This window comes from Loxodonta africana, chromosome 5 (assembly GCF_030014295.1).
Source record: "Loxodonta africana isolate mLoxAfr1 chromosome 5, mLoxAfr1.hap2, whole genome shotgun sequence".
Taxonomy (NCBI): domain Eukaryota; kingdom Metazoa; phylum Chordata; class Mammalia; order Proboscidea; family Elephantidae; genus Loxodonta; species Loxodonta africana.
This window is the reverse complement of record NC_087346.1, coordinates 147,155,454-147,170,011: the sequence shown is the minus strand read 5'-3', so window position 1 is coordinate 147,170,011 and position 14,558 is coordinate 147,155,454.

Sequence of the window (14,558 nt, the reverse complement as noted above, 5' to 3'; positions counted from 1 at the left end):
CACACAGACACACACATGGATACACACATAGATACAGATACATACAGATACACATACAGACATACACAGATGCACACAGATACACACCTGGACACACACATATACACATGCGTACACACATGGACACACACATAGATACACAGATACACATGGATACACACATAGATGCACACACAGATACACACACAGATGTACGCACAGATACACACATGGATGTACACATAGATAGACACACACATAATTGAAAAAATATTTAAGGGAAATGCTCCTGTCTAAACACATACTAGGATCCCTAGGTGGTACAAACAGTTAATGTCCTTGGCTACTAATTAAATGATTGGAGGTTTCAGCCCACCACCCAGAGGCACCATGGAAGAAAGGCCTGGCAACCTACCTCCCCCAAATCAGTCATTGAAAACTCTACGGAGCGCAGTTCTACTCTGACACACATTGGATAGTCATGAGTTGGGATCAACTCAACAGCAACTGGTTTAAACATGTACTCCTCGGCAGAATTCTGTTTTACAGTCTGTCAGATTTTTCTCGTAGGAAGCACCAGCCTAGGGAGTCAAAGAGAATGATATGGAGCCTCAAAGTCTGGGGCTGGTGGGTGTATTGTATGCCAAATACTGTAAAAAAAACAGCTCCAAAACCTCGGTGGCGTGACACAATGAAGCTTTATTTCTTGTCACATTTCAAGGAAGGTCAACAGGTAGGGGGTCGTCTGTTTCATTTAAGGACCCAAGTTTTTTCATCCAGTGACTCTGCTCCCATTTAGGGTAGGGCCTCAGGCTCCTTTGTCTAGATGGACAGCAATGGCCCCAGCAGGCACCAGGTATATGACTCTGGGTAAGTAACTTCGCCTCTCTAAACTTCGGTTTCCTCATCTGTAAAATGAAATCGTAATGCCTATCTCACAGGTTATCGTGAATGTCTGAACCTAGTATGTGTGCAGACACACACAGACACATACGCAGATACACACACAGACACGCACATGGATACACACACAGACACATGCAGATACACACACAGATACACACAGAGAAAGGAATCATGTATGATGTTAGGGAACCTCGGAGTCCTTCAGTGGACGCTCTGTATCCAAGCAGCGGTCAGAGGAAGAGAGAGCATTGACACTGCCGTGGGAGATTATGGGTCGGGACTGTTAGTTGCACACATCTCTTGTGCCCACACTTTATGGCCTGGAAATCAGTCACATGGGCCCACCTAACTGCAGGTGAGGCTGGGAAAAAGCAAATAGGAGTTGATGAACACATAGCAGTATCTTTACTATCAGATGTCCAAAACCAATCAAACCCACTGCCGTCAAGTCAATTCTGACTCATAGCGACCCTATAGTGTTGAACAATTATTGCCACATTAGGTGTGCCTCATTTTCCCAGCACAGGTTAATTATAGGCTTTGTATTGCTGAGGATAGTTTGATATCCTAAGCCCTGTAATTGCTGAGAAAACCATTGCCCTTTCATATATGGGGTGAAGGATATGAGTCAGGAATAAAGTAAAGGTCAGGAATGAGATGAGGCTTAAAGTAGAGTGAGACCCCTTTTGCACAAAGCTTGGAGATTTTGGGAATGTTGGCTTTTGTGATGGTATCTAAACAGCATGTTTGGGGATATAGTTTCGTGGAGTCTGTGGAGGCAAAGTACGAATGCAAACTCCAGGGAGAGCAGTGACCAAAGTTCAATCCTGGGAAGCAAAGATACCATTGGTTCCAAGACAAAAATGTAGGGCCAGGAACAGAAAATCTAGTCAAAAAGTTAAAAAAAAAAATTCAGGAGCCAGGAAAATACAGAACCAGAATAAGATTAAAAGCAGTAACCAGGAGGAGCCAGGGAATTCTGCCACAGGCATTTATTTCCTCCGTTCTCTGTATGCTCATTGAGCACCGTCATTATACTGGCTTTTATGTTGGAGAATACAACAGTGAGGAAAACCCAGACCCTGCCTGCAAGGAATCCAAATTTCTCTCTGGGTAGACTCTGGACACATGTGCATGGGCTTGTGGAACGTAAAAGTGAAGGAGAGATCTGACAAAATGGCAGCTTTAATAGCTGCTAAGATGCCTTCACACTCAAAAGGCACTTATTCTGATGGTGTTTTCTTCCTTCATAAGAAGTACAAAGTCACTCCATCGCCAGCCTACATCATGGAGACATTGTAACAGGGAATTTTAGAAGTGAAAGATCTTTTAAATTGCTTAGTCTGGCTTTTTTGTTTTTCAGCTGAGGAAAGGAGGCCTGTGATATGCCCCTACTTATAAGACCCGTTCACTTTCCTTGGTAATTGGCCTTCATATTTCAATGATATCGTCCAATATGCCATCACATCTGTTTCACTGAAGCATTGTTCTTGGTTCTCCTCCTTGGAGCTATAAAGAATGTTTGATCCTTCCTCCATTGTAATACATTTAATTAAAATGTATTAATTGCTGGATCAGTTGGCATCTCAGCAAGACAGAAAGAGCGTACACAGGTGGAATCATTTACAAGATGTTAATAAAGGAAATGTTTCCAACGATTTAGGTGTGGTTAAAATAAAGCAGGTGTCCCTGGGTTCCAAAGCACTGGACTATTAACAAAAAGGTTGGCAGTTCAAACCCACCTAGGGGCATAGCGAAGGAAAAGCCTGGCAATCTGCTTCCAAAAGGTCACGGCCTTGAAAACCCCATGGAGCGCAATTCTTCTCTGAAACACATGGGCTTCCCATGAGTTGGAATCAACAACAACTGGTTTAAAATGAAGCAATGAGGTGATGCACTGACCAGATCTAGCCACAGAGAGGAGCCATTGCCATCTCTAAACCTGAAGGGGTAAGAGGAGGGCGTGGTTACCTCCAGGAAAGCCAGAATCTGTGACCTTAGATTGAAAGATTTGCCTACACTCTGCCATCTGACTGGGAAAGGCCAGCAGAATGAAAAGGGGCTTTCCTCTTCTCCTGCCCCGCAGTCTCTTGCCCACACTTCCCATTGGCAAACCGAACCAGAAGCCAGAGGTCAGGGGAGCCTATTGATGCAATCAGAGAAAGTCAGCTTCCCTGGCCCAGAGCACGGTCGATGAGGGTGGGGTGGGTGATGAGGGGCAAATGGAGAACACCCAGCCCTCCCACCGTGTGCCGTGCACCATGCTAAGCATTGAAGGTAGAAGAATTAAGAAAACAGCCTTGGTCCTTGTTAGGGATTGAATTGTGCCTCTAAAACATGTGATATAAATCTTAACCTTTATACCCATGGATATAATCCCATTTGGAAATAGGGATTTCTTAGTTATGTTAATGAGGCCATGCCAGGGTAAGGTGTGTCTTAAATCTAACCCCTTTTGAGACATAAAAAGAGCAGATTAGGGATAGAAGCAAGGAAGCAAAATTGGGGGAAAGACAGAAATGCAGGGGCCACAGAAGACGAGACAAGGATTTTCTTCACAAGCAGACAGAGAGAGAAATTTCCCTTAGAGCCGTTGCCCTGGATTCAGGTACTTAGCCTCTTAAACTGTGAGAAAATTAATTTCTGTTTGTTAAATCCACCCACTTTTGATATTCCTATTACAGCAGCACTAGATAACTAAGATAGCCGTTGATTTCATATAATTTACAGGGCTGTTGGGGAGAGATAGCGAGACTATATCTCATATACTTTGGACATGTTATCAGGAGGGATTAGTCCCTGGAGAAGGGCATCATGCTTGGTAAAGTAGAGGGTCAGTGAAAAGAGGAAGGCCCTCGATGAGATGGGTTATCACAGTGGGTGCAACAATGGGCTCAAGCATAACAACGATTGTGAGGATGGCACAGGACGGGGCAGTGTTTCCTTCTGTTGTGCATAGGGTCGCTATGAGTCAGAAGTGACTTGGAGGCACCTAACAGCAATAGGAGAGAGAGGAAATAAACAAGCATCTCACTAGTAAATATAGAATTGTAAACTGGGCTAAGTGCCTGAAGGAAAGATAGAGCACTGGTCTCTTCTGCAGAGGTAGCATTTAAGCCAAGGCCTGAAGGATGGGAAGGAGTAAGCCAGGTGGACCATGAGAGGAGGGGCATCTCAGACAGGAAACAGCATGGGCGAAAGGCCACTGACATACAGCAGCTCTCCAGACATTAGATTCGTTGAACGTGTCTTCTCCAGCTTCTCTAATCACCTTGGTTTTAATTTCTCTGAAATGTACAGAAAACTAGAAGTTGTCCCCCAAAACACCAGACCTAATGGAAAGAACAGTGGCCTAGAAGTCAGGAGATCTGTTTCACCAGTCCTGGCTCTGGACCTCGCTGGTCAGGAGATATTGTCCAGGTCATTGGGTATCTCTGTGCTCTCATTTCCTTATCTGCAAAACAAAGATGTCAGCTTGTTGGCCTCCAAAGTCCCTTTCAGCCTAAAATCTAACACTGGTCATGGACTTTACTCACCTTTTTCAAGATACTTTTAGACACTTGTCAAAAATTCTCTTTTCTGCTAAGCGAATGCCCAAGAGCAAGTTAATTTTTCTTTTAGATCTTCAGATGAATGGCAGTTGAACAAGCTTGGCACTGACCACAAGCTGAACCCCACGCACAGTTCTACAGGGGTTAAATAATCTCCTATGGTATTCAGCCAAAGGAAAACACAAAGTCATAAAACTAGGAAAAGAGGCCCTGGTTATAGCCTTCGGTTTTTAGGAATAGTGTGTTTCATAGGATCAGAGATCATTTAGGTCATCTCTTTGGACCCCTTGCCAAAGCTCAGTTCCCCTGTTTATACACCCCTGGGAACAAACACTGAGAAAGCCAGTGATATTGCTGGTCAACTATGGCTTCGCTGAATGCCTTCAATTTGAAATCTTCTCCTGGATATTTCCTCAGATTTCCCATTGTTTTGCTTGAGACTATTACAGATTTATTTGTGTCCCCCTCAGAATATGTGTGGGAATCCTAACCCCTATACCTGTGGATGTGATCCTGTTTGGGAATAGGGGTTTCCTTGTTATGTTAATGGAGCCATATTAGTGTAAGATGTGTCTTAACCTAATCACTTCTGAGTTATAAAAAGAGCAGATTGGCCACACACAAAAAAGCACGTATTGGGGAAGACAGATGCCACGTGAGGATCCTCTACAAGCCAAGAAACCTAAGAATGTCCAGGCTACTGGAAGGAATCAATATGGCCAAGACCCTGATTGGGACTTTTAGCCTCCAGAACTATGAGAAAATATATCTCTGATCTTTAAAGCCACTCCCTTGTGATATTTCTGTTATAGCAACATTGGGAAACTGTAACAGGGTTATATAGAATTGGGTGCCTTTCAAAAACTTTAATTGCTACATTCCCTCTTTCCTCTAGATCTGCAAACACTCCCTTCCCTCCTCCTGGAACACTCTTCTCTCATTTCATCCAAACTCCCAGCTTCTCCCTCCTCAGAGTGATACTTCCGGTCTCTGCTTCTAGCACTCTCTAAGTTAGGTTTATTTTTATCCTTCACACTCTCCATGGCAGTGTCTCTCACCCCTTTTTCTTTATTACCTGTCTTCCCCATAAGCCTCACGGCTCCAGAAGAGCAGACACCACCTGCATCTTCTTCACTGCTCTCCCCTAGACACCAAGCCCAATGATGGACATTTGGGTAATTTCCTCCTGAATGTGTGATTTTGAGAAGACCTGGGTTTTGCTAAGGATTTTGGAGTTCATAGACTTGAATAAGAATTAGTTACAGTTTACCACACAGATTTTTAAAAAAATGACCTATCAAAGGTGCACGGTGTCTTCAGATGTCTGTCTCCAGTTGATGAAAACACTTTAAGCAGTGTGATGAAAGTCTTGACGTATTTTTTAGCAAATAACGTGTGGCTTCTATGTTTGTTTGCCAACCGCTCCCTCCCCCATGAGGTATTTTCATAAGTGCCACTATGCTAATTTTTTTCTATGTTTCTGTAAAAAAAAATTATACACAGCACTCATGAAAATGCCTTGTGATGGGGAGGGAGCGGTTGGCAAACAAACATTGAAGGTCCGTGTTATCTGCATAAAATAAGTAGTCTCTGTACTGGCTGAGCCTGAATTATTTTCTTTGTGTCACACACATTGGGAACAATGATATATTGTTAATTCAAAAGAGCAAGTTACTGAGCAAAGTACACAGTGTACCTATTTCCGTGAGAAAAGAATTATCCATACAAATACGTACCTGGAGAGGGAGGTCACAGTTTATGTGGGTCTGAAATACAGAAATGTTTATAAAATCAATATAATATAAATCCAGAACTTAAAAAAAAAAAAAAACCTGTCAAGATTTAAAGAACTTTAAATATAGAGGCCTAAGTGAATGTTAATCTATGTTTAGGCTACTGCTATACTCTAATTTTTTGTTTTTATTTTTATGTACTTTAATTATGACTACCAAACTTTCATTAGGTGTGGTACTAGAATGGAAAAAACTTCCTGAAAGTCAAAAGTTTTGGAACTGAATATTAGGTGAAATTAAGTTGCATAAAGAACGCCATGAAATCATCTGAAATGATATACTGAATTGTGAGTCTTTGAGGGAGAAATCTAGAAATATTAGAGACAATGGTTGGCCAAAGTCATCACACAACCAGAAAAAGGTAATTAAAAACTTGGGGGAAGAATGCTGGTGACTTGGTTTCCAGACCCATGCTGCCATGCACAGCGTCCTTCACCCATAAGGGCTGTAGATTCATGTGCTCCAGGAACGTATTCCCCACCATTCACAATCAATTGCTGTCAAGTCAACTTCAACTCATGGCGTCTCCATGGTGTCAGAGTAGAACTTTGCTCCATAGGGTTTTCAATGGTTAATTTTTCACAAGTAGATCACCAGGCCTTTTTTCTGAGGTACCTCTGGGTGAGCTCGAAATCCCAGTCCTGCAGTTAGCAGCCAAGGACATTAATTGTTTACACCCCCCAGGGACTCTTTTATATTTAATTTCTATGGAAGAATCAACTTTACATTTTTTAATTAGGTGACCTCTTTAGCAATCTAACTGTTCTGGGTTGAATTGTATCCCCCCCCCCCTCAAAAAGACATATTCAAGTCCTGACCCCTGCACCTATGAATATAACCGTAACTGGGAAATACAGCTTTTTGGTGAAGACGTTACCAGTAAATTAAAGAGGGCATTCTAGAGTAGGGTGGACGCTAATCCCTTCTGAGTGATGTCTTATAAAAAGGGAGAACAGCTAGGGTCACATACAGAGAGGGAAGACAACATGTGAAGATTCCTCTACAAGCCAAGAAATGCCTGGAGCTACCAGAAGCTGGAAGAGAGAGACAAGAAAGAATCTTACCCTGGAACCAACAGAGAGCACTGCACTGCTGACCCCCTGAATTCAGACTTCCAGCCTTCGGAACTGTGAGGAAACGTATTTCTCTGTTCTTTAAGACACCCACTTTGTGGCATTTTGTTATAGCACCCTTAAGAGACCAAGACAACATTCCTCAAATGAAATGGAGCTATGTAGACAAAATCTGGGACAATATACACCAAAATATTACATTATGTTTCTTGACTGGTCAAAAGTATGAGTGGCTTGTAGTTTCTTCTTTATATGTTTATTCTAGTCTTTTCAAATTAATATTTATTGACTGTATGTAAATAAAGTATTGCATAATTTGTTTTTTAAGAAACAACCAGTGCCAGAGGCAGTAGGCTCTTGAGGCCAGCAGCATCTGTGTTATATGGAATATCACATCCATGCCAGCATGCCATGACCTGACACAGCACAGATGCGCTCTGTCATCCTTCTCTTGGGAAGGAATCTCATTACCACCAGGAGTAGCTGGCTCCTAAGACTACATTTTATTTCTTGCACAGACGGTGGAAGGGGGGCAGGCAGGGAAGAAAGGCTGGGAGAAAAAAAAAGTAACCACTCCCAAAATCTTTGGGCTGTTTTGGAGTCTTAGAAGCTATGAACTGGCATGAGTTAACAGTCGCTTTATAAACTTAAGCCTGAGAATATTTGAGAAGATGTTTATTCCTTCAACTTAAAAAGAGATTTCCTTCCTAAGGTCTTTATCTGAGATAATGTATGACTCCCACACTAATGCCTATCACTAAGATTAGGGACTGAATTACCCTTCTGTCTGAATTCCTAATAGTTATGTCCGGGTAGTCCCCCAATCTGTGAGACTGAATAGGACCAATTGCTAATTGTAAGAATATCTCTAGTTCTGGAAAGAGGTGTGGCACTCTTGGGACTATTTGATGATAAAAAAGAAAGATGGTAGGGGAAGAGATGTAATTGGTATATGATTTTTATCTCCACAACAATTTCTAGAAATATTCCTTACTCATCCTTATTTCCAGACCTGGCCAAAGAGAGATACTTCAGCTATCTGGCTAGTGACTGGTTTAAGAATAGACATCTATACCAGGCGAGGCCCATCAAGGACTGCCCAGGGCTTTTGCTGAAATTATTTGGAAAGAGATACCCTCCTTTTTCTGGGATCCCTGCTATTAAGTCCAGATTCCCCCTGAGCTATCTTAGCTCTTCATGAAAGGGAAACTTTTAGAGCAAGCAACACTCAAGAAGACAGAGACAGGCCTGAGAGCATCCTTCAAGCCCATGGTCCAACCACACTGTGGCCTGGTGTCCTCTTTAAACTCTCCAGTTGCTCAAAACAATAAATTCCCTCTCCCGCCTTTTTTTGATAAAAGTCATCTGAGCTGACTTTGAAAGATGAAAGGAAAAAATTGCAAATGAGGGTCCTGACTAATAGAATAGGCCTTATTCTAGGAGTGGATCCCACTCAAATATAAAGGAGTAAGAAAAAAAAAAAAATCCTTGGGACTCAGAATAACACATTGCTCAAATTATCAGAATTCTGGGCTACACATTTAATATCTAGGGCTGCTGTAGTAGAAATAGCACAAATGGATGGCTTTAACAAGCAGAAATTTATTTTCTCACATTTTGGGAGGCTTATTTTTGTCGTGAGGTGCCCTTGAATTGGTTCTGACTCACAGTGACCCTATGTACAACAGAACGAAACACTGCCCCATCCTGTGCCATCCTCACAATGGTTCTTATGATTGAGCCCATTGTTCCAGCCGCTGTGTCAATCCATCTGGTTGAGAGCCTTCCTCTTTTGCGCTGACCCTCTACTTTACCAAGCATGATATCTTGCTCCGGGGTCTAGTCCCTCCTGATGACATGTCCAAAGTATACGAGACGAAGTCTCTCCATCCTCACTTCTAATGAGCTCTCTGGCTGTACTTCTTCCAAGACAGATTTTTTTTTTGTTCTTTTGGCAGTCCATGATATATTCAATATTCTTTGCCAGTGCCATAATTCAAAGGCATTAGTTCTTCTTCAGTCTTCCTTATTCATTGCCCAGCTTTCACATGCATATGAGGTAATTAAAAATACCATGGCTTTGTTCAGGGGCACCCTAGTCCTTAAAGTAGCATCTTTGCTTTTAACACTTTAAAGAGGTCTTTTGCAGCAGATTTGCCCCAAGGAATGCACCATTTGATTTCTTGACTGCTCCTTCCATGGGTGTTGATTGTGAATCTACATAAAACGAAATCTTTGACGACTTCAATCTTTTCTCTGTTTATCATAATATTGCTTATTGGTCCTGTTGTGAGGATTTTTGTTTCCTTTATGTTGAGATGTAATCCTTACTATACAGAAGCCTGTAGTCTTTGATCTTCATCAGTAGGTGCTTTAAGTCCTCTTCGCTTTCAGCAAGCATGGGTGCATCATCCGCATGTCACAGGTTGTTAACTAGTCTTCCTCCGATCCTGGGGTCACATTCTTCTTCATATAAAGATTTACACTCTAGGAAATCCTAATGAGGCAGTTTTACTTTGTCCCACAGGATCACTATAAGTCAGAATTAACTTGGTGACACACAAAAAACAATGTCCTGGAATCATAAATAGGATTCATTTGTGCAAAAAAGCATACTGCTCACAGAATTCTAGCATCCAGGTGTGCATTGGAATCAGATGGGTCAGATTCTCACTCATGTTTATTTCCCAAGAACCTAACACAGTACTTCACTGGATAGGGGGAAGGCTGTTGCCTTCAAACCTATTCTGACTCATGGTGACTCCATGTGTTAAAGAGTAGAATTCCCCATAGGGTTTTCCTGCCTGTGATCTTAATGGAAGCAGGTGCCCAGGTCTTTATTCCTCCGTACTGCTAGATGGGTTTGAACTGCCAACCGTTAGGTTAGTAGTCAAGCACAAACCATGCGAGCTACCTAGGGACCTCACCCATACCAAAATCAACCCCGTTGCCATTTGGTTCCAACTGATAGCTACCCTATCCAAAAAACCAAACCAAACCTGTTGCTGTTGAGTCTATCCCGACTCATAGAATCCCTAGAGGACAAAGTAGAACTGCCCCATAGGGTTTCCAAGGAGCGACTGGTGGATTCAAACTGCTGATCTTTTGGTTAGCAGCTGTAGCTCTTAACCACTATGCCACCAGGGTCTGAGACACCTAAAAAGTGTTTCTGTAACAAATTAATGTAGGAATGAATAAGAGAATGGGTGATGTCAGCCCGTGTACATCTATTCACATACTAACTCCTTCAGATAGATACCGTTGTTCCCATTTTACTGATCACGGTCTTGAGGTCCTTAGAGCTTACGTCAATTAACTCTTCATGGACAAAGAGATCGCTCAGCAAAAGTGCTGAGATTCAAGTCCAGGTTATTTAAGTCCAAATCCAGAGCCCTTTGTTCTACCCTCCTCTGCAGAAATGGTGTATTCTAGGGCTTTTGAAAATGTTCCCCCACTCTCTGCAGCCTCTAGCTGGAGACAGTCAGAGGCTCTAGAAATTTCAGTTTTTCATCGTTTCTTTCCATGGGCTGGTGGTAACGGCTGCTCTCCACTCCCAGATGTCAGCGAGCTTAAAAACAGTCTGCACTCTGCCTGTGTCTACATCCCTCGGAAGCCTTCCCAATGCTCAGGACCTATATGTTCTCTTGGTGCAGATGGATTACAGGCCTGGGGCGAGGGAACTTGCAGCCTCATTGGTTCTCTTGTCAGGAAGTTTTCTCTGTGCTTGAGAACGTGCACTGTGCCCTGATCAGGATATTAAACCACGGGCTGCTGCTGCTACAAAGCGCTGCTTTAAGAATAGAGTGGTTTTTGTTATGACTCTTGCAGGAAATGGATCCTCTTCTTTGGCATCTTCTGAAAGTTTGGATTTTGTGTTTTTGATGTGAAATTTACGTAGAAGGAAAACCTTGGCAGCTAGGCTAGTTTGGGACATTGAAAACAACAACAATAAAAGCAACTCTCTGGGGGTTAGATGCTGTGTGAGCATGCCATGAACATGAGTTCATTTAGTCATCCAACAACCCTACGTGAGCTACAGTTATTATCCTGGCTTTACGAATGTGAAAATTGTGTCTCGGATCAGACAAGTAGCTTGGCTCAGGATATAGAGCTGGTAAGTAATAAAGCTGAGATGTAAACCTCGTTGTCAGTTACTTTCGAATTGGCTCCGACTCTTAGTGACTCCAAGTACAACAGAACAAAACATTGACTGATCCTGCTCCATCTTCACAATTGTTGGTATACTTGAGTCCATGGTTGTGGCCACTGTGTATTTTGAGTGACTTCCAACCTAAGGGCTCATGTTACAACACTATATCAGACAATATTCTGTTGCAATTCATAGGGTTTTCATTGGCTAATTTTCAGAAGCTGATCACCAGGCCTTTCTTCCTAGCCTGTCTCAGTCTCTGTTGAAACCTGTCCACCATAGGTGACCATGCTGGTATTTGAAATACTGGTGGCATAGTTTTCAGCTTCATAGCAACACACAAGCCACCAGAGAATGACAAACAGACAGGTGGTAGGATGTAAACCTTAGAAAATCCAAACCTATTGCTGTCAAGTCGATCCCGACTTATAGCAACCCTGTAGGATAGAGTAGAACTGCCCCGATAGATTTTCCAAGGCTGTAAACCTTTACAGATACAGACTGCCATATCTTCCTCCCATGGAGTGGTCGGTGGGTTCGAACCTCCAACCTTTAAGTTAGCAGCCAAGCCCTTAACCACTGCATTGACAGGGCTCCTGCTGTAAACCTTAATGGTACACAATTAACAACGAGTGCAAGTATTAAGGGCAGGACTCTGAATAACACTGTTTATATGTATTTATATGAATTAACGCTGATTGTCACTGTGAATCAGAATTGACTTGATGGCAACAAGTTCGTTTTTTTAATATTTACATACTATTTTATAAGGAGCAGGAATATAGTCGGGGGTATATATTTTTTTTAATTTCTTAGATTAATTAGATCTCAGCTCTTAATAGCAATAAGGGTATTAGTCAATGTCACACTCCTTGGATTACAGAACAGTTTTTCAAAACTGACCTTGGAAACCTCTTTAGAGTCTCTTGATTTCCCAGTTTCCAAAAGCCTTTTCCATATTAGAACCATCCCAGTTGCTGACATGATGAATGACTATATTTTCATGAGTCTCAATCCCAGCATTTGTTTTGGTTTTTCTACCCAATCCACAAGGTTCTTTGCAAATGTTCTTGAAACATTTCTGTTGGTGGAAATTCCACTCTTAAGATGCACTGATGGGAGAATGTCTTATTTGTGGAGCACAATTTCTCATGAATGCTCTCTTCAAAACTCTCAAGCTACTTAACTGCTAGTACTTGACTTACCCTTCAAAAAAAAAAAAAACTTACTGTACTCTGCCTGGGGTGTTAATATATAGTACATTTTTATGCAAATAATGTTAATGTTAACCATTTTTTTTTTTTTTTTGCCAACCATTCCCTGCCCTTGTGAGGTATTTTCATAAGTGTGCTATGCTAATACAGCAAGATGTTAAAAATTAGCGTAGTGCTTTCACTAAAATATCTTCTGGGGGAGGGGTGTAGTTGGCAAAAAAAAACATGTAATCCGTGCATTGTTTGCATAAAAATATAATATTTATGTTAGTATGGCTCTTTATTTAGACTCTTTTTAAAAAAAATTCTTTGTGTATTATTTTATCCTTTCTTAGGTTCATGCTGACAAAAAAAGCAAAAGGTCCCATCAGGAAGTCTTCCAATCTAACGTACAAGTGAGGCTCCTATGAAAGCCAATTTCTATTAAAGATAAACTCATATTTAAAAAATAAAAATGAAAAGCAAAGCACCTAAAGATAGCAACTGTTAAAAGAAAGAGCCAGCAGACTCAGTAAATAAGATAATTCATACCTCCACAGCTACTGGGAGTAGAGTCATCTGAAAGGGACTTTAAATAAGTAAAGCATGTTTAGGGAGTCTTTCCTTGGGTGGTGCAAATGGTTAAAATATTTGGCTGTTAACCAAAACGTTGGAGGTTCGAGTCCTCACAGAGGCACCTCAGAGAAGGGAAGACTGGTGATCTACTTCTGAAAAATCAGCCATGGAAAACCCTACGGAAAACATTTCTACTCTGCTGCACTTAGGGTTACCATGAGTCAGAACTGACTCAAAGGCAACCTGTTTGGCTAAAGCATGTTTAAAATATTGAAATAAACAAAAAAGCAATTAATATAAAGACAGGACATTCTGAATAAAAGAACAAGTAGATTTGCAAATGAACAAAAAAATTCCAGTGTTGAAGAATTATGGTAAATAAAAACTCATTAAACAATGGACTAGATACAGTTGATGTATTGCATTGAGCAAAATCTGCTGCAAAAAAAAGCTCTTTAAAGTGTTAAAAAGCAAAGATGTCACTTTTGAGGACTAAGATGTACCTGACTGAAGCCATGGTGTTTTCAGTCACCTCATATGCAAGCAAAAGCTGGACGATGAATAAGGGAGACTGAAGAAGGATTGATGCCTTTGAGTTATGGTGTTGATGAAGAATGTTGTATATAGCATGGACTGTCAGAAGAATGAACAAATCTGTCTTGGTAGAAGTACAGCCAGAATGTACCTCATAAGCAAGGATGGTGAGCCTTTGTTCTAACGTACTTTGGACGTTGTTATAAGATAAAAACATCACAAAGTTTAGTAAAGCAAAAAGAAAGCTTTTTTCAGCATATATTCAAAAAGGCAAAAGTGTGAAGCAGAAAAGAGTGCTGCCAGAACTAATGCCTGCCCAAGTCCAAGGAATACTACACACTAGAGAAAAGTAGGAAGACAAACAAGCGTGCTGCCACAGCCATGTCTGCCCCAGTCCAAGGAATACTATAGGCTAGAAAAAAGTAGGAAGACAAACAAGCGTGCTGCCACAGCCATGTCTGCCCCAGTTAGAGGAATACTACAGACTAGAGAAAAGTAGGAAGACCAACAAGCGTGCTGCCAAAGCCATGTCTGCCCCAGTTAGAGGAATACTACAGACTAGAGAAAAGTAGGAACACAAACAAGCGTGCTGCCAAAGCCATGTCTGCCCCAGTCCAAGGAATACTACAGACTAGAGGAAAGTAGGAAGACCAACAAGCGTGCTGCCAAAGCCATGTCTGCCCCAGTTCGAGGAATACTACAGACTAGAGAAAAGTAGGAACACAAACAAGCGTGCTGCCAAAGCCATGTCTGCCCCAGTCCAAAGAATGTTATAGAGTCAGTAGTATATATTAACAGTACAA